The sequence below is a fragment of the Papilio polytes genome, unplaced genomic scaffold (assembly GCF_000836215.1).
Source record: "Papilio polytes unplaced genomic scaffold, Ppol_1.0 DF824102.1, whole genome shotgun sequence".
Classification (NCBI taxonomy): domain Eukaryota; kingdom Metazoa; phylum Arthropoda; class Insecta; order Lepidoptera; family Papilionidae; genus Papilio; species Papilio polytes.
The window spans coordinates 6,436,123-6,456,936 of record NW_013525102.1 but is presented as its reverse complement, the minus strand read 5'-3'; the positions used below and the strand labels follow the sequence as shown (position 1 = coordinate 6,456,936).

General features: G+C 33.1%; 2 non-coding genes across 2 annotated transcripts; one reads left to right on the top strand and one right to left on the bottom strand.

Moving 5' to 3' along the window:
- Positions 1-15,615: 15,615 nt before the first annotated feature.
- On the bottom strand, positions 15,616-15,687 carry Trnaq-uug. Its single transcript has one exon. It is a non-coding gene; the product is annotated as a tRNA-Gln (tRNA).
- A 472-nt stretch (positions 15,688-16,159) lies between these two features.
- Positions 16,160-16,231, top strand: Trnaq-cug. The gene has a single exon. It is a non-coding gene; the product is annotated as a tRNA-Gln (tRNA).
- Positions 16,232-20,814: the final 4,583 nt, after the last annotated feature.

The window sequence follows — 20,814 nt, the reverse complement described above, 5'->3', positions numbered from 1 at the left end:
TTAGTATTGTTTTTTTGTAGTAGATTGCGTTGTAAATAAAGGTCGGTTCTCATGGATACATCAATGTATAGAATCTATATATACTCGTACTAGTATCAGAACAATACGTTGTTAATTCTGATCACTGGTATGGAATATTACATTAAAGGTAATTTATAGTGGTTATCTCTTTTTTCGAGCATGGTTTACGCTGGCCTAGTCATCCCTAACTTATGGTATGCTTCGAGCCCCTCAGCGATGATATTGGTTGAGATATGACAATGGTAGAGCGTTGAAATTATTTCTATTATCTTTAAGTTTAAATACAAATGTGTTATATTATAACGTTCCATCTTTTTGTCAACGACAGTAGATATCGGAATCCATTTCCTCGGCGGATATAACTTTTTTTAAGACGACAATCGCTGATTGATGAGTATTTGATTGAGACCTTTTTAGGCAAGTTTTTTGCCTTCGAAATTTAATTTCCGATCGAAATTATTGCTGATAATGTAGCTTGTTAATGATCTGAGAACATTTAACGTCGTTACTTTTAATGTCGCTTTGATGATATAAAGAGTTTCAAATAATTATGTCCATTATCTGACGGTATATGACTTAATCTTTTCGATTTTTTTTATATAACATGTGGCAATCGATGAAACCTGCAAAATAGCGAAGCGAGCGCTGCTCAGACCTCCGCAATCGCAGTTGTGTTGCCTACCCTTAATCGACGGAGAAGGAGACGCACATAAAGAGAATATTTCCCTTTCCTATGCGTCTCTTACACCGCCCAATCCACTTTCTCTTCACTTCATTTGGAAAGGGAAAGAATTTATACAAAATTTTTCAACTTTCCAGCTAATTTTAACTCATAAATTTTCACATTCCACGCTCTAACGGAAACGTGTTAATTTTTACGTATATAAATAAAAAGAAAAAAATCATTACTTACCAGATCAAAATATTTATGATTTTTAATAGAAATAACTGTTTTCTATCAAGAAATAAAAAAGGTTGTTCATAAATATTTACTCGACGTAGGATATTTAAAACATAATCTCAGTAAAAGCGCGAGGTAAAAATTTCCCTAGCGGCTCGTCCCGACTGCGGACTATCGACCTACTAGGTTTTATGACATGCCTTTAATGTACCGTAATCTGTAACAGATTAACATAAACATACTGATTTACAGCCTTACAAATAAACGCGATATAAAGTTCAACTTAGGTATACACAAATATTAGTACAAATTTTGCTTACACTCAGTTTATTCTTAATTTTAACTTTATACCGCGTTTCTTTGTAAATCGGTGAATAAAAATTTCAGTATTAAAATGTGCCAATTATTGTTTTATTAAAAATATCATAATTTCAACAGGCGCTTAGCATTTTTCACTAACACACTAATAACCAGTTTCCGAGGTACAATTAACCATTCGTCAATGTTTTTGGTACGATAACTTCATAGAATGTGTTTCCGAACTGCATTTCTTCAGTTTTACTCCGTGAAAACCTAGGTCAACCTAACACTAATGAATCACTAGGTAATGATAATATACTCGGGAACTTCAGAAACCCAGCATAAAGTAGTAACTTAAGACCATTAAACGTCTCTGAGTGCAGCAATGTTCGTTAGTGTAATACGATGCGTTTAAATGCAGGTAATAAATCTTATAGTGCGGTAGTGACGCCCTCTAGAGAGAAATTTATATCCGCTAGCAAGTTACTTGGCAAATGGTTAATCAATGGAATCTGTTCACACAAGGAAGTCGATGCTGTTATCGTATTAAAACATGTCTTTATGTTATCAAAGAGAATAATAGAGATATCAAGTGTTACGAAATATATCCACTTTCTGTGAGTCGGTTAAATATCATCATCACCAGCTCACGTCCCTACTGAGGGGCTCGGAGCTTACCCTAATAAGGGGTGACTAGGCCATAGTCAACTACGCTGGCCCACTGCGGGTTGGTTCACTTCAATTTCTTCGCTGACATGTGCAGGTTACATCACGGTGTTTTCCTTCGACGTAAGAACGTGGGGTTAGTTATGTACATACTAGCTTATGCCCGCGACTTCGTCCGCGTGTAATAGAAAAAATGTAGTCTATGCGTTCTTCCAGACTATACTCTACACCTACACCAAATGTCATCGAGATCCGTTCAGCCGTTTAGGCTACAAACTCTAACAAACATCCATCCATTTTTTAATCACAGTAAAGTAATTTAACTTATGTAAACAAACGGACGAAACATCAGCTTGTGTACATTTTAATATTAAATGGACATCATTGTTTCCATTAATAAGTTTCGTAAATAATTAAATAATCAGTGATTTTCATTACGCAGCGTACAATGCTGGGTTTTAATTAAAATTTTCGTTGGTAAGAAATTTTAATCAGCTCTGTTGGTTCAGATTTCTCTACCTTCAATAAAAATGCACGAAAATGTTTAATGAATTAAAAATATAATAAAGCAGTCAATGTTATTGGCATGCATTTTAGTATACTTCTGGTTACAGAAGAGAAATGTTATACTCGTAATTGTAAATTAAATACATTTGGAACAGTTGTATTTTGTATAAATGTTTGATGGTACAGATAAGTTAAGTTTTATAGATTTTGTAGTTGCAACATTTTCTTTAACAGAGTATTTTTTAAAATTATCCAAAGTATAACAGTAAATAACATAGTCCCATATAAAACAATCTTTAAAAAATAAGCACAGTAAGATAAAAACAAAAATAAGAAAGTAAAAAACAAGAATAAACAGTGAAATTGAATTTACAATATCTCGTGACGCTTTTGCTTGTTCCGTGTCTTCTCAGAAGTTTCAAACAATCTTTTCCACTGGTAGAGAAATCTTTGTACCGTCCAACAATTCGAGAAAGTTCCGATACTGGGGGAAATATGAAATTAACATTATTTGACGAGTTTTTATTAATATTAATGTATTCTTTTCGGTTCTTTTAAAAGCGTGCGTTCACAAGTAAAACTAAACTATAGCACAACTGTTTAGTCTCTCTTTGATCCCGAAACAATAGATAAATCGCACAACATTTTGCACAAATTGCACTGTATTTAGTCACTAATTATTTAAAACTAGCTGTTCCCATGCGGCATCATCCGCATGAAATTATGAAAATTTTATTTTATTGTTAACATTTGTCAAATTATCAATAGCAAATGTCGAAATGACATGACATGACGACAACCTTGCTTTCTTGATGTTGGCAGCAACTTATGGTCTCTTTCCTACATTAAGGGTTTTTTTCCAAAATATTTACCCCCTAATTTAATGGCGTTAAAATATATAGCCTAAAGCGTGACGCAAGTGTAGGGCTTTTTATTAAGAAAATAATTATTCAAAAATATGGTGTAATTGCTGACATCTTAGGCAACAAAGAAGTGTGTGTTTACGCTTCATTATATTAGGATAGATAGACAGTAAAATTAGCCTAAAAAAAATCTATAATTGTAGGATTAAGGTTGAACAGAAACTAATTTGGATTAAAAAAAATAAAAAGAATTAATTTATAAAATTAAAAATAAAGGTTTAATAAATCTTTTCTCTAATTAAATTTAAACTACAGTTTAAAAGTGAAAGGTTCAAGAGCATCAAATATTTATAACCGCTTCAAAGTTTAAACGAATCTGAAACACTGAAGCTAAAGACTCGATTAGGAAACGACTTCTTTAAATTTAAATGATCAATGTTCTTTGTAATTATTACTTGAATTAATAACGAAAAGACGACTTCACAATCATACTTCGTACTATAATTGCGAAAGTTTTGATGTCTGTCAATACATATCTACAAAATTACTTAACGGATATAGATGAAAGGCACAAATGTGGGGAGAATATATTCTAGAATATAGGTTAACTATTTTTTAATTTCGCGGGGGAAGAAGCGGGCAAATGCTAGCTTAAGAGTCTGTCCCACCACTGGCTGATAGAGGCTCAGATAGCTTAAAAATGACATGAAATGACAGATAATTTACAATTAGGTGGAACAGGCCCTTAATATGGTAGGGTACTCCAAAGCTTTCGTATCGGTAAAACATAAACATACAAAACAATTTAAAACATTTACCCGTGACCGGTTATCATTTTAATTTCAAATTTGTTTTTATTTGAGCGTACTAACAACGTAATTAACTATGTAAAACACACCTTGTGAACGCTAAATGTCCCCCAATGCAGCCGTATTGAGGCCAGTACAACAAGATCCATTAATTGCAGCTGGAGTACAACAATATAATTTATTACTATTCTTATGTTCAATTAAAAAAAGAATGAATATAACATTTTATGCAGCTGTTTGTCTTTTCATAAGTATTTAAACATTCTTTTTAACCTTAACTAAAGTCCTATGAAATTCATTTACGGATCTAAATGTGTCACAGATGTAAAACATAGTAAGGAAGGACACATAGGCTACTTGTTACATTTTTTAATCGCAAAGTTGCATTATAGTTGTACTATTATATTTAAACTAGCTTTCGCCCGCGACTACTTCCGCTTGTTATTAAAAAAAACAAAACCAAGTACCCTATCTGTTCTTAAAGACTATCCTCTACATCTATGGCAAATTTCATTGAGATCCGTTCAGCAGTTTAGGCTACAAACTCTAACAAACATTCATCTAACTTTCGCATTTATAATATTAGCATGATGTGTACTGGATTGAATGTATCTCGTTAAGCTCGTGTGAAAAGACCACAACGTATTTGAATTACAAAGTCAATACTGTTATGTACAACTCTACACAACGTGTTTGATTCGTATTCCATGAAATATCAGAATAAAATGAATAATCTACATTTGACGTAAGAATTTTATATTTTTATATTCTGTGATTAAAATAATTTATTACTTTTCGAAATGATTTATTTTAAATGTTGATTTATCGATTTTAAAACTTAAAAAAATCGTAAGTTGTTTATATTTATAATAAATCTATATAAAAGCATCATTAAGCTTTCGTACATTGCAAACAAATTTGTTGCCACAGTTGTAGTTACGGCGTAATGTAGCACAAAGTGTTTTATCGCAGTATGCTGAACATTGCAGTTAATAAATTACTCTTGCACGCAATGTTTATAGAACACTGTATATGTGATGAAACACTTACCTATTACCTTATCAACCTCTTGTCTTTACGGAGTGTTTACTATGTACTACTCTTCCATACATTGTCAGCCATATCTGAATTCACTGCCTTCTGAAGCATATCTTTCACAACTATACGTCCATATTTCCATCCTCTTCCTTTGTAGTTATCCACATTCTTAATACTTTCTATTTTGTGTGTAACCTACTTTTCAGAATCACTTTAAAAATCACATTCTAATACGGAACGGTTCAGTGAACTATATGTACTATTCATTATGCAGTGTGTAAGGTTATCGTTTTTCTCTTTTTTAAAAAAAAAACAGAAACGATAAGCTACATAATAATGCAGTCTTGTAGTGAATCAATGAATGCGGAGTCATGGAATCTATTTTTCAACACAAACTGCGGCTCTAGCTGCCGCCGCGCCATTGTTGTTCTAGAAAATTCTTTGCACAATCTTTGTTATGGATATAGCACATTGTGCTGCTTTGTTTGACATGTTTAAAATTTACCTACAAAAATGAGTTAGAAAGTGCCTTAACGTATATATCAAGAACGTGAAATGGGTTATTTTGGTTGCTTTATAGGTTTGTTTAAAGTAAATGTAGGTTAAATTGGGTTTTTAGAGGCAGAGATTGAAAGAAAAATCTCTTCAGTTTAGTTGCGTTATTATCTTTTATTCTAGCTTAAACGCGCCTGTTGATGTTAATAACAGTTAATTCTACTTTTAGTTCCAATTTTCACCACCGCTATAAACCGCAACCATCAGCGCCGAGACGTCAAAAATCGAATAGGCGCAAAGTACCATGTCTTATATCCTGTCTATTTATAGGAGTCAGTGGTAAATTCACCATTCTTTTTAAATGTAAAAACATAAGAGTTTGTAGACGAAATTTGGAAGGGAAACTGAAACTTGTATTATTTTTGAATATTCATAGAATGTGCTCGTAATTTCGGAATATTCTTTGTCCACGGCAGACACGCCACCGCAGAGAACCGCGCCGTAAGACACCGTGAATATTTATGAGGCAGGTGAGTGATTTAATTAGGGGATCACAATTCGCACTGAAATTTGGTAGTCGTCTCTTGGTAATTTAAATTTTGCTTATACCCTGAACAGATATTTAAAAACTCAACATATTACGGAAAAATTGGAAACTAATTTCGTTGCGTTTATTAAAAAACGCCGTTTGCAGCGCCTCCTAGTCATTTTATTGTTAGTTACGCTATACTAATTTTTTTAACGTCACTGACTGTAAATATGCGGCAAAATTACAATCCTACAACTTTGTGTAAAATTAGCACCATTTACTAAATAATGTTTTAAATCTTATAACGAGTATTAATATCCGTCATTTCTTTCAGATTTCCTTAACCGGTTATTATTTTTTTTGACGGCGGTGTTTGATTTATGACGTATTGATAAATCGCATTTAAGTACGTTTTAACATATTTTATCTAGTTATAATTTTATTTAAGTTTTTTCTCAGTAACATAAATTACTTCATGTATTTCAAAATTCAAACGTTTTTGTACGCCTGTAGAATAGTTGAACACACACAATTTATCAACAAATAATAATATTATAAATTAAGCTAACCTTAATTACTCGATTCCATTACAAAAGTCTGAAAACTCTTGTAAATTTTGCTGCAGGTAAAAGCTCTTGAGGTCGTAATTGGCATCTTGTCTTAATTACGTTAAAGCTTTTGATATTGAAAAGTTCAAGGGTTGTCTTTACCGTTAATATTTTAGGGTAAATTTTAAAAAATCTTGACAACTTCTATAATGGCTGTACTGAGATTTTTATCATTTTTAGGTTAATAATTTATTTTACACGTGTTAGATCATCATCAATAAAAATTAGGTGAAAAAAATAAAAAATTCATGTTAAAATCGCATAGTATTACTAACACATTTTTTTTTTCTAATAGCAATAATGCTCTTGGTTATTTTTGCTATTTATTTAATTACAATTCTAATTGCAAGATGACTTATTTTAAGTAACATTTAAAGTCGGTATATCTTGTAAAGTATGAATTGTCACTACCTTAGAAGGACTTCTTCTCTATTACTAAATACATAAAATCATTTCTCGTAAATATTCGCGAGTGCGGAATAACCTGCGAGCTATTCAAACATCCTGTGAAAATATTTTACGACAAATATGTGTTTAAGTATGCGTAAAACGAGTTCCGTTGATGCCTACAAATAAATTGTATTTCTTAAGAATTCTACTATGTAAAATAAGTCAATATTTATGGATATATCTTCTAAAATGTTTGAACAAAACAGTCGAAATATACAATTAAAGATGACGTGTTTAGATAAAATTTAACTTTCTTTTAAATTGTACAGTTCCCAAATTACACACAGTTTAACTGTAGATTTCGACTGTTCAGTTAGAACTAAAGGTTAGCTGGCTTGTTTGTTTGCTTTAAAAATATGGAAGCAAATAAACGATGTTCGTATCATATATTTATACAAAAACATTAAAGTTTTTTAAACAATTGAAAGTGATAATTTACAAAGTAGATTAATGCAATGAGGTTTGTTTGTATATTTCTCTGTCTACCACAAACATACAAAGTAGCGTATACAATAACTGCTTGATGAGTCAGCATTAAAGAAGGCTTTGTCAAAGGCTGTACCAGTTAACGTTAACTCGAGTTCCATTAACTCCTTTGATTTAGCCGCCTTTGTTCGTCGGCGAGCCGGCGTACAATTCACGCCAGACTCGATGATATGCAAAACATGAAAGCTGGTACACACAAGTTTTGTTACATTAAACTTACATTTATTACGAAAACAAATATTAGGTTAACATAGTGATATTAATCTAGTCATTTTAGTAACTTTAGTTTATTACTTTATTTGACAAAAAAAGATAAAGAAATAAACGTTCCACCCGCACCTAACGTCCCTATCCCAAAAATATGCTAGGGGAACGAGAGGGTGGCATAGAGCCGCCCAAAAAAAAAATATATTAGGTTTAGTAGTGAACTAGCTGTTGATTGCGACCCCGCGTGAAAATAATAAATATAGCCAATGTTACTCACAGATAAATTTCCTTTGTAATGGTGAAACAATTTTTTAAATCGGCGTAGTAGTTTTTGTGTTATTTCAATACATACAAAAATACAAACCTTTCCTCTTATATAATAGTAGTATAGAAAAAGAAACTTCGTGGTGGAAATCTTTTACTTTTTGGCCACTAAGGGAGACCTTTACTTCTATGCGAAGGTTTGGATGGAATGATGTTTGTTGTAATCTTTAGAACGACTTAACGAATCTCGATGAAATTTTGCAGATGCAGAACATGTTGTGAAACAACACATAGACTTTTAACAGTGGTAGAGCCCGCTTTAACATCTTCGCACGAATGGGTCGGCTCATCCGGTGTAATACCACGACCACACAGAAAACTGGCGTGAAGTGGAAGCAATTCCGCGTTTCGTCTGATGAGTGTGGTGCCGGAGGCCTAATTTTAGTCCCTTTCCCTTTCCACCCTTATCTTAATAGGAAAGGATGGGAAGGAAAAGTGCATTTGACGGTGGAGGAGACGCATAGAAATTGGAAATGTCCTCTTTATATGCGTCTCCTCCTCCGTCGTTTTAGGATAGGTAACGCATCTGCAATTGCGGATGTCTATGGGCAGCGGTGGCTTTGCCATTTGGCGAATTTAGGTGGCCGCTTACTCGTTTGCCACCTTATTGTATAAAAAAAAAATTAAAAGTTTGTTTACACTAAAGATTATTGCGACTTTATGTGTCTATATAAAATGCAAGTTTAAGAGATCAACTTTATTATAACAGTTATTTCTTTTAAATAAAAATAACAAGCGAGTTATGTTTTGTAAAAAGTTTAGTTTTTGTTTATTCCGAAAGTAACGTTTTATATTCCAAAGCAATTTCATAGCAAACAAAAGATTAAACGGCAGTGCATTTCATGTGAGGTCAGGTGTGGCAAATAAATTTGATCCTCTCCGCCCGTTTATGCGCTCCGCTTATATATTTTCAAACTTTTCCTTTAAATCTCTTGCTTGGAGGTTTTATCTGTTTTTTTACTGCTTTTATTGTTTGAAGAAAATAGATATAACTTCTAAGCTGTATACTCAAATTTAATGAGGATGAATCATTTTCATTTATTGTTCACTAGTTTTCGCCCGCGACTTGTGGAATAAAAAAAAACAATAGTAAATAGCCTATGTGTTAGACTATCGTCTATATCTGTGCCAAATTTTATCGTGTTCCGTTTAGCAGTTTAGGCTACAAACTAATAAACATCCATCCATCTAAACTGTCGCATTTATAATACGATATATGAAAATCCGTCATACTAATACTCGTAATTTGATGAAACGTATTTATTTGCAGACTTGTAAAGGTAAAATTGTTTACATGGGTTTGTTGTAACGTTTGTATACCGAAAATATTAATCTCGTTACCAGTTCGGAACAGTTGTAGGGATATTTTCTCATAGTAATGCAGACGCGATATCACTTCCGGGAACTCTGCGTAACTTGAAGCTCGGATTGTGAAGAATTTTTAATATAAAACTACGTAACTCTGAATTTACTCGTATATTTCAAAGTTCAATATTTAAATGATTAATTCTTTGAAATAATACAATATTGGTTTTTGAAGCCTTATTGGAAATTAAAATCTAATAACTTCTGCATGTGATTAGGGATTTCGTCATAGATTAATAACTTAAATTTGTTATAGACTGGACATACCTTTTTTTAAATTGGGGAAATGCGTTACGCGTACCACCGTGCCCTACGAAGGGAAAGGCGCGGAGGTTATGTTGGGCTCTCTCCCGATAAGTGGGAGCGTACCAATTAAAACCCCACTGTCTCCGTCGTTTCACCGAACACCGGGACGTGGGCACACTAAAAGTATTCATCACACTCCCCGGAGACTTGACGACTTGTAGCTTTACTATACAAGCCGTTAAGAGTACCTACTTAATAACATATTTATACTAATACTATAAAGTGGAAAGATTACGTTATCGGCGAGTAACACATTCGACCTATTAAATGATTTTTTAAAAATTACATGAGGACTAAGTCGCAAGCTACAGCCATTTAGTAAATAAATCGGCAATTTTTAACAGTGGTAGTGCCCGCTTTAACATCTTAGCACGAATGGGCCGGCACGCCCGGTGTAATACCACGACCACACAGAAGACAGGCGTGAAATGGAAACAATTCCGTGTTTCGTCTGATAAGTGTGGTGCCGGAGGCCTAATTTAAGTCCCTTTCTCTTTACCACCCTTTTCTTATAAAGAGAGGTTGGGAAGAGGAAGTGGATTTGACGGTGGAGGAGATGCATAGGAAGGGGAAATATCCTCTTTATGTGCGTCTCCTCCTCCGTCGGATAAGGGTAGGCAACGCATCTGCAATTGCGGATGTCTGTGGGCAGCGGTCGCTTCGCCATTTTGGCGATTTCAGGTGGCCGCTTGCTCGTTTGCCACCTTATGTTATAAAAAAAAAAAAACAGTGCCGTTGTTAGGGTAGGGCGCGGTTGTTCGACCGCCCAGGGCGCTAATCTGTTAATTACAGTCTCACATGAGTCCTGTCACATCTCCTGAACGCGCTAAAACCGATACAATGACAATAAACGTTACTCCTATAAACGTATTGCAAAATGATTGGTCATTTAACAGTAGCTGTTATATAATTCAGTGATGTTAATTCAGTTCAGTCACATTTCCGGCGCGCTGAGCGGCTGTAAATCAACAGATGTCCGGATATCCGGAAGTGCACGTGACTATCGCTTCCGCCCACTGCACTGCTTCTATTTATATAAAGTACATTTTAACTTCTGTTTTAACATTTACATATTTGTTTTTTTATAGGACATTCGAATGACGATTTTGTTTTATTATTATCACTTTGTTTAAAATGCATTTTATAGAAATCCCAACGGATGCCAAACCATAAACAAAACATAAATTTTAGTCCCTTTCCCTTTCCACCCTTAAGAAAGGATGGGAAAGAAAAGTGAATATGACGGTGGAGGAGACGCATAGGAAGGGGAAATGTCTTCTTTATGTGCGTCTCCTCCTTCGTTAATTAAGGGTAGGCAACGCCTCTGCAATTGCAAATGTTTATGGGCAGTGGTCGCTTTCCATTTCGGTGGATTCTGCTGGCCGCTTGCTCGTTTGCCACCTTATAAAATAAAAAAAAATATTTACCTTAATATGTTATCCTCCATTCTACATTTTGTTAAAACTTTCACTCTTTAAATCTCTTAGCTTACCTTAGTGGAGATTAAAATTGCAAAATCTAAACTCAGGGGCTTCTAATATTAGACCGTAATATTACGACCTAACAAATAAAATGCCATAAGCAAGTTTAACAAGAAAATTATTAATATTGCTTGTGCTTTTCATATCCTTTTCCATGTAAACGTCCTTAAAAATATCTCGTGCAAAGCATTTCCGGTTATTCACTTGTAGGTTAAAAGCTCTCGGATTACATGCGACGTCTTCTACAATTTTATTATACGTTTTTGAGCTTACGCCTGCTTTTAACTTGACTTTAATATTTCTGAATCTATTTAATGTTATCATAGCAAGAGATAACTAGTACCAAAAACATTATTTTTGTCTTAACACATTTATTTGTACAATATAATAATTACTGTATAATTGATTTAACATTTTAAAGCAAAATATAATCTTACTAATATTATAATTGCGAAAGTTTAGATGGATGGATGGATGCATCTTAGACTTTGAAAACTAAACGGCTGAACGGATATCGGTGAAAATTAGTACAGATGTAGAGGATAGTCTGGAAGAACACATAGGCTATTCCTTTTTGTTTTTGTTTAAATTCCACGAGGACAGAAGCTAGTAAAGCTATAATTTTTAAATAACTAACGTTGGTACAGAGTTAATATTAACAAAGAGTAATTAAAAGTCTCAAACACTGATCATTTTTCTCATACTAAATCTACACATAAGCAGTTTATTTTAGTCGGTGAAAAATATATAAATTATTACCATAAAAACACATTACAAGTATCTGACGAAATTCCCATTCTATTCATCTTCTTCTACAGCCCTACAGCTCTTTGTGGGCCTTGGCTTGGTGTAACAACTTTCTATTTATACTGCGATTAAAACATCTTGATACATTAAAATGTATACGTCACATACGAATCGTATAAACATAGTCAAAGACGCTAATGTAAGACTCTTATTTATTCAAAGCGAATGCGGCCAGTACAAGACTCACCACGTATTTTCTCGAGTGGCCTCATTTCAGCTCCTTTCAGCTCCGTCCTATCGCTTTGTGGTGAACCGAAGCCACACTTCCTCAATAACTACTGCTGCAGAAGTTTTAGCTTTAATACTGATGTTTATAAAGTTTTATGTAGCATTTAATTGGCTACTATATTGAATTTTGGAAACCTTTTTAACGCTACAATTGAACGATTAAGGGTCGACACTTCGTGATAAAACTCGACGTCAAAATGTTAACGTGATTTGGAGTTTTTTTTATAACATAAGGTGGCAAACGAGCAAGCGGCTACCTGAATCCACCGAAATAGAAAGCGACGACTGCCCATAAACATCCGCAATTGCAGATGCGTTGCCTACCCTTAATTGACGGAGGAGGAGATGCACATAAAGAGGACATTTCATCTACAAACGCGTCTCCTCCGGCGTTAAATCCACTTTTCCTTCACATCCTTTCCCCTTAAGAAAAGGGTGAAAAGGTACTAAAATTTAACAGCGGCCTTAACAGTTAAGACGATGTTAAATATTTAAAGTGTCGTTTCAGTGTTAGACCGTTATAGTAAAGGTGTCAATTGATTTTTGATCATGCCAATACTCCTGTGCGAAAATATGTTCTATGTACAGTCGCGTAAATTCACGGTGTTCGACTTTAGGATAAATTGCCTTGTTCATTGCAATGGGACAAACTACGCCTTTTCATACAAATAACTAATTATAATTAATTTAGATAACAGTAAAAATAAACTAGCCGTGTAACACTGACTTTTTCGTATCAGATACATTTATCGTAGCGGCTGTACGATTATGCCAGCTCTTTTATTAAACCTTAAGAGTAGCACTATGGGATTGACATGTGTTTCCAAATACAAAAACCCCCCCTTTTTCTAACAAAAATTTAAAAAAAGAGACAATTATAAGCTGCGTTGTATTGGTTTTTCCACGTCTCGTTTTAAAATGTTCAAACGATTGTTGCTTCTAAGGTATAACATCACCAGTGTCCCCGACTGTACCTTTGTTTCAAAAAGTATTAGAAGGAAAATAATTTGTTTTTCTATACATTTGTTACATTTTAAAGATATTGTTTGTTCAAGTAATGTAATGTAATTTCTATCACGTTCTTTGCCAAAAGTTAAACTGTTCAATTCGAAATAGTTTTGCATTTGAATACAAGCGTGCAGTCTGAGTTAGTCGCCGCGGACTTGGATGCGGCCATTTTGAATAATCGACCTTACGACTTGAATGTCAATTGCTTTAAGCATGATAGCACAGAATTAAGCTTTTGACTTCAAATCGTAGATCAAGAATTTTAATTTACAATATTGTCATTAACAGCAATAATTATATAAGTTAAACGCTAATTAGTAAAATAATAATAGAGTAAAAGAATTAATTTTCAGCGCAATTGGCTAGAATTTTATTTGAAATGGCTAACATTTTTGTATTCCATGGAGAACATTTTTAGCATCTTTAAAATTAAAAATATTTTAAAGCACCTTCAGTGCAATCTTCATAAATTCCTAGCGTTATTACGCTTGAGCATTTCCAAGAATTTTTAATATGGAACCGCCTGAATTAGCACATCCCTTGGACATTTGTTTCTTAACCGTCCAACCGTGAACATATATTTTAACAGCTCTACTAATACATATTGTTCCCGCCGCTCAGAACAATCACTTGTTTTTTATTATTTTATCTTTTGTAATTCGTTATTTGTTTTTACTCTGTGGTAGTTTATAATCTATGCATACTTTATAATCTTTGTACTTTCTTCTGCAATCAACTTCCGCCACCGCTCCGACGCGTTTTGTAAAAACGCTCCGACGCAATTTTGTAAAAAAAGTAGCCAATAAATTTCGAAGATTATTATAAAAAAGTAAGTTTAATTCAAAACCTTCTACTCAATGAACATATATCGTTACCATAAATTATTTTGTTTTTAAAATAAAAATGCTAGTACATTTTTGTTAATTTACTAATGTTTCCTTTAACCATTCCAACTAAGCTCTAGGCTTGTGCTAGGAGATGGTTCACGACAGTACTCGAATGGCAGGATACGAATCCTCTACCGCAAGATCGGTAGTCCGTACCTTAAGCCATTAAGCTATTGGTGCTTATTAGTTAACTTTTATAATTAGGCACTTATCCATCTCGTACTTATACTCGATATAATCGTCTATGGCATCCTTATGTTACCTAATTACATGTACAAAACATGTTTTAATTTTTTTTCTTTTGTTACCTAATTACATGTACAAAACATGTTTTAATTTCTTTTCTTTTGTTATAAAAATAGTTGGAAAGCTTAAAGAATAAGAATAAGAAGAAGTTTGTTTTGTTTAATTATAATTGGCTCAGTTAACTTAATGAACAATAAAACTCTTATTAAGTTTTATTGTAACAAAAGTTGCCAAAGTAACAGTCACTTGAAAGTTGTGAGCGGCTCCTGGTCGCTGCAGTTAAGTAAAATTAAAGCGTAGATTTATCACTGACCCGAGAGTATTGCTGACGTAATACTGCATTTACTTTTTTAACACAGACTTTAATTTAGTTTAGTAAACTACTAGCTGTTCCCGTACGACTTCATCCGATTCAATTATGAAAATTTAATTTTATTGTTTACATGTGTCAAATTATTAATTACAAATGTCAAAATGACATGACATGATGACAACCTTACTTCCTTGATGTTGGCAGCAACTTATGGTATTTTTCCCACATTAGAGTTTTTATCCAAAATATTTACCTCCTAAGTTTAATGGCGTTGAAATATATAGCCTAAAGCATGACGTAAGTGTAGGGCTTTTTATTTAAAAAAGGATTATTCAAAAATATGCTGTAATTGCTGACATCTTAGGCAACAAAGAAGTGTGTATTTACGCTTTATTATAATAGTATAGATAGGTTTGCTTAAGGTACATTTTAAGTAATGTTTAGGTTACTCCAAACTCTTTATTTTTATACTAATGAGATAAAAATCTCGTCAACTTTTGTTTCGGTTTTTAACTTTGATTTCTTTTTTTTTATATGTATTGGAATAACTCTAAAACTAATAGGCCGATTTCAAGAATTCTTGCACCATTAAAAAGCTACGTTTTCACTGAGTAACATAGGCAATTCTTTTTATTTCAAATAGACGAAGTCGCGAAAACAGCTAGTCCAAAATAATATTATACCATCTCTTTTATGAAAGAAATTGGAATAACGGATGAAAAAGGTATAAAATAATTATGAACTTGTTTGGTTAAAAAGACAATTCATTAAGGTTCCACCGAGATTTGAACTCGGATCGCTGGATTCAAAGTCCAGAGTGCTAACCATTACACCATGGAACCGTGTTGAATATCAACTAATTTCGTGTTTTAAAATAATTTACATATGCATTGAATAAAATCTAACAATTAACAGATTTAGTGAATTTCCTTCTTTTATCAGAATTAAAACACTATCAAGTAGATATTTCTAATTCTATATCTGATAATTTAAATCATATAAACTTTCTTGGTCCAATTACAATATTAATTTTAGTAAGAGTGTAAAAGTAAGTTTGAGCACCGCTAAAGTGTCATGTATAAATTTAATAGGTAAATAATAATAATAATCTTTTTAACAACATTTCGAAAGTTATTAATATTAGTTAGATTTTTGTATTCATTCAAGTGTTTCGATATCTGTGTTCAATTGTTTACAATAAATTATATCGTTAGTTAAATAAATGAAACGCATTGTTCTTTAAAATTCTTGCTTATTCAATTTAATTCTGATGGTAGTTTATAGGCTTTCTATTTTTGAGTTACCCGCACAGCTGGTTCCATGGTGTAATGGTTAGCACTCTGGACTCTGAATCCAGCGATCCGAGTTCAAATCTCGGTGGAACCTGACTTTTTGTTTAACAAAATTGTACAATTATAGTTTAGAAAGTTTGGTTTTTGTTTTGAACTCTGTTGTACAGTTTTTCTATGACTTTTTCAAAGTTGCTATTTTTTTCTTGCATAATTCTTAACTAAAAACTTTTTTTTTATAAAATATCGATGCTTAAAGTTACAATTAATATTGCAGTTTGCCCAAAGTCAATGCAGTCGTGAAGGTTTATTATAATACCGTACCAAGTAGCTAATAAAATCTGAAATTTAAGACAAAAGTTGAGAGTCTCGAAACTTGAAGTTCGACACGCAAGAGCTTTCACTGGAGGCTTTAATAAAAAGATACACAAAGATTCCCCAAACCACTTACCTCTAGCTGGGCTCTTAACAGATTTAACTGGAGATTTAAGACATCACTTCTGTTAAAAGCTGAAGCTTTGTAACCCTTTGTTTTAAGCTTAATTTAGTTGTTACGAATAGCATTATTAGTTTTAGATTAACATTAAAGACAATCTTATTCTTATTTAGATTTAAGTTTAGATGGATGGATGTTTGTTATGTTTTGTAGCCGAAATTGCGAAACGGATCTCGATGAACTTTGGCATAGATGTAAAACATAGTCTTGAAGAACATTTATCATGCCGACAGAGTCGCGGGCTATAGGTAGTAATAAATAATTCGGTAATGTAGATTTAAATAACTCTTTAAGATTTAATACAAAGTTTGGAGTTTAGTCTCTAGGCAACGTAACAAGTTGCAAACAGAATTTTCATCAACAATTCTCTTTAGTCATCACGTTTAAAACGAGCAATAATTCCTTTTTATTGGCATTTAAAAATACGCAGCCATTTCCTATTTCAAAGTATTCAACGCCATCTTACGTTCAGGTCGGGTCTTCTGGCTTCTCGAGTTTCAAAGCAACTATGAATACGGCTCGTTACTGCGTCTTAGTGAAGGAGACGTCTTTCATAACCACTTTCACCAAGATTATACCACCTAGGTGTTTCATACCCTTCAGTTATATGCAGCCAGTATTCTAACCTTACCGTTTACTGATGTACTCATAGTCATTATGTCATCTTAGTGAAGATTTAGTACACGAAATCTACACTTCAAAACTCCTGCTATGCCATCGATAGATAACCGAACCTGAAGCATTAAAATTAGGTGAAAAATGACCGCAGAAAGTTTTTTATTGAAGTAAATTCCCACAGTATGGACAACACTAAATATAAAGACATTTCGAAAGTCTTGAGTTGATTATATGTTCTTCCAGACTATCCTCTACGTCTGTGCTATATTTCATCGAGATATATTCAGCCGTTTAGGATACAACCTCTAACAAACATCCATCCATCTAAACGTTTGTATTTATAATATTAAGTAAGGAGTAAGATTTATTCATCCAATTGTAAATAAATAAAATAAGGAACATTCACTTTTCATACCTTAATAAGAAAGCACTCAATTCAAGCTTGAAAAAGCGCTGAAATTTTTACTTAAAGCACTCACTTACCTCGTGTGCGAACGTGTCTAGATCCGTTGAAATAGTCAAACTTAACTTTACAATACAACAATCGAAAATACTCCTTATTCCAATACGTTTAGAGTACTTTTTACTGTAACTGATTTCAAATTGAAGTAGGAACTCTTTTTACCGGGAAATAAGTATTCGACGAGCCTACGGAAAACATTTTTTTCTGTTCCGATAGTCACGTGTTCGATTTTATCTGTATTGATGATTGTGAGCGAAATTCGGTAACGTATGAATAAAATTCATAGGAACGTTTCAGTTAGTAATTCATGGAGTTGAAACAATTTTTATTGCAATATATCTATAGAAGTTTTAGCAATATGTAACAAGTAACTTTCGCCCGCTATTTCGTCCGCGTGGAATAAAACAAAACAAAAGTGAGTAGCCTATGTGTTCTTCCAGACTATCCTCTACGCCTATGCCAAATTTCATCGAGATCCGTTCAACCGTTTAGGCTACAAACTCTTACAAACATCCATACATCTAAACTTCCGCATTTATAATATTAGTAAAATTAGAAAGATAGTAAGGTGTAAGATAGTTCCTACTGAAATACCTGTAATTAAATAAATCTAAAAAAATCAATATGTTTCATACGTTAAGTATAATTTTTATTATTTATACTGTACTGTAGCAAGATTTTTATCAGAATGTAATGGTTTCAAAGCGTGTTAAATTGATGTTAGGTTAACACGAAACTGTACATTTTATTTACCATAAAATTATAAAAGCAAGTCATAAAATTTTAAATATGACGTACATTTTCTAACAAGGAATTTAATTTACTTTAGACATGAGTTTATTGTAATTTCAACTGAAAATCGAGGAAACGTCGACTGTTACTCGTCAAAAAAGCGAAACGACCTGCACATAGATAATCACATTTGCGGATGTGTTGTCCAATTTTAACAAATAAGGAGAGGACGCACAGAAAACGGACATTTCCCCTACCAGGGTACAGAGAGCGAGCCGGCTTATTCATCCGAAGATGAAGCAGGCTAGAGCCCGTCGTCGAGACTGTCACTTGTATTATCATGTTAACGACAGTTTAAACTCACCTCAACTTGTGTCCGTATTTCAGTAGCTTACTAGAAAACCTTGATTTATTTCAAATTTATTTGAATTAATATCGCAACGTAGTCACAACTAAAAGGGGACATGACTCACAAAGCTTGCGGTTATCCCCCAGCGATTTTTTCAATTTTGCTTATGGGTTTCATATAGATCTGCTTGAACAGACCTCTTTTGTTTCCAAGTTTACCGATATATCGGAATGGCCTAGTTAAAGCAAGCTACATGCATGTTGGTAGGTCTACTGGGACTAGAGAAATAAAGTAGCGCGGTATAATTCTTCTAGGGTAACCAAATGGAGTAGAAGGTATACTTAAATGTTTTAAAAAATAAATAGAAATGTATCTGATTTTATTAGTAAACCCCTGAGTAGAGATTCAAGTATATAAAAAAAATAGTTCACTATGTCTCGTTTATATGACGTTTTTTTAACGCGCGTTATAAAACGCTCATGCAAATGAGGGCTTATAGAATACCACAAGAATAAGAACTAAATTTATAGGTGTAAATATTGTCAATTCAGTCAATATGAGATCATAGTAAGACATAGGTACAGCTAATGGAAGATTCTAGTAATGTCTGGAAGCACTAAGTTCAGTGACATTAATTGACGTTCAATACTTGGAACGAAGGCTTTCGACTGCGACAAGTCACTAAATTGACAGTGGAGACTTCTAGCAAATGGAAGTCAGGGTTGCCAACCTAATAAAACTTTGCCTAGATTTAGTTGAAACATACTTCTGTGATATAGTAAAAATAATCTTTCCTCTTTATAATATTGGACATTAATCGGGTTTTATGCTACCAAATACCGATAGCCTAATTCTTTGGTAGAAAATGTATAAGAATATTATGCGTGTTTAGCATAAATAATGCTTATAAGGCTTAACGAATTCTTATCAAGATTTTTGTTACCCTGAAATTGTACGACCCATACTAAATTTGTTGAACTATTAATCAAAATTACTGTTCCCATGTCCCAGAAACACGTTAGTAAATTTTTTAAGTCGAAAAAAATATTAAAACATAGCTAGATAGTGATTAGTTAAACATGTTTTTTTTAATTCTATCAATAGTAATATTATAAAAAAGAAAGATTTGTATTTTTTGTATTTTTTATGTATTGAAATAACTCAAAAACTACTGAGCTGATTTTAAAGATTCTTTCACCGTTAAAAAGGTGAAATATCTGTGAGTTATATAGGTTTTTTTTTATTCTACGCGTGCGAAGTCGTGTTGGATATTGTTTATGCTACTCAGTGTTACTATTGCTTTGTCATAGTGAAATGTTTTTTTTTAATCGCACCAATAGTTCTTGAGTTTATTCTTTACATGAATAATATTTTATGTATGTATGCTAACTCGTAGCTGAAATGAGATTATATGAACTAAAATGATTATTTTAGGATATTTCCCGATGGGCTGATTTGCCCACCAATCGATCGATCCATTTTCTCATTAGTTTTATTGTTTGTAATAATCCAATCGGTTCATTAGGGAACACCCTTATTCTTCACTACCATCACCACCACCAGCTCACTATACATCCCTACCAAGTGGCTCGGAGCCTACCCTAAGTAATGAGGTGACTAGCCCATAGTATGGTTACATACATACGCGTGGTCCCGTCCCTTATTACTGACTTTATTTTGTTACTAAAATATTAGAAATACGAACATTAATAAAAATTCTACATCATTACTGTTGTTCGAAAAACTTGTTCAATTTGTGCGGCAACGAAATCTTGATAATAATAAGCATTAAAATTATGTATTATGTTATTTAAGCACGCGCCGCAAAATGAGCTAAGTTTTCGTTAAAGGTCACTAATGGTTAAGCCAACTATAAGTAGAAGTGAAGTTACATTAATTTACTTTTTATAATAATAGTTAAATGTAATTTTTTTAACTTATAACATGACGCAAGCTTTACAAACACTGAAAAACTTCTGATTGAACAAACTTTTAAATCACATGGATAACATTTTATGTACG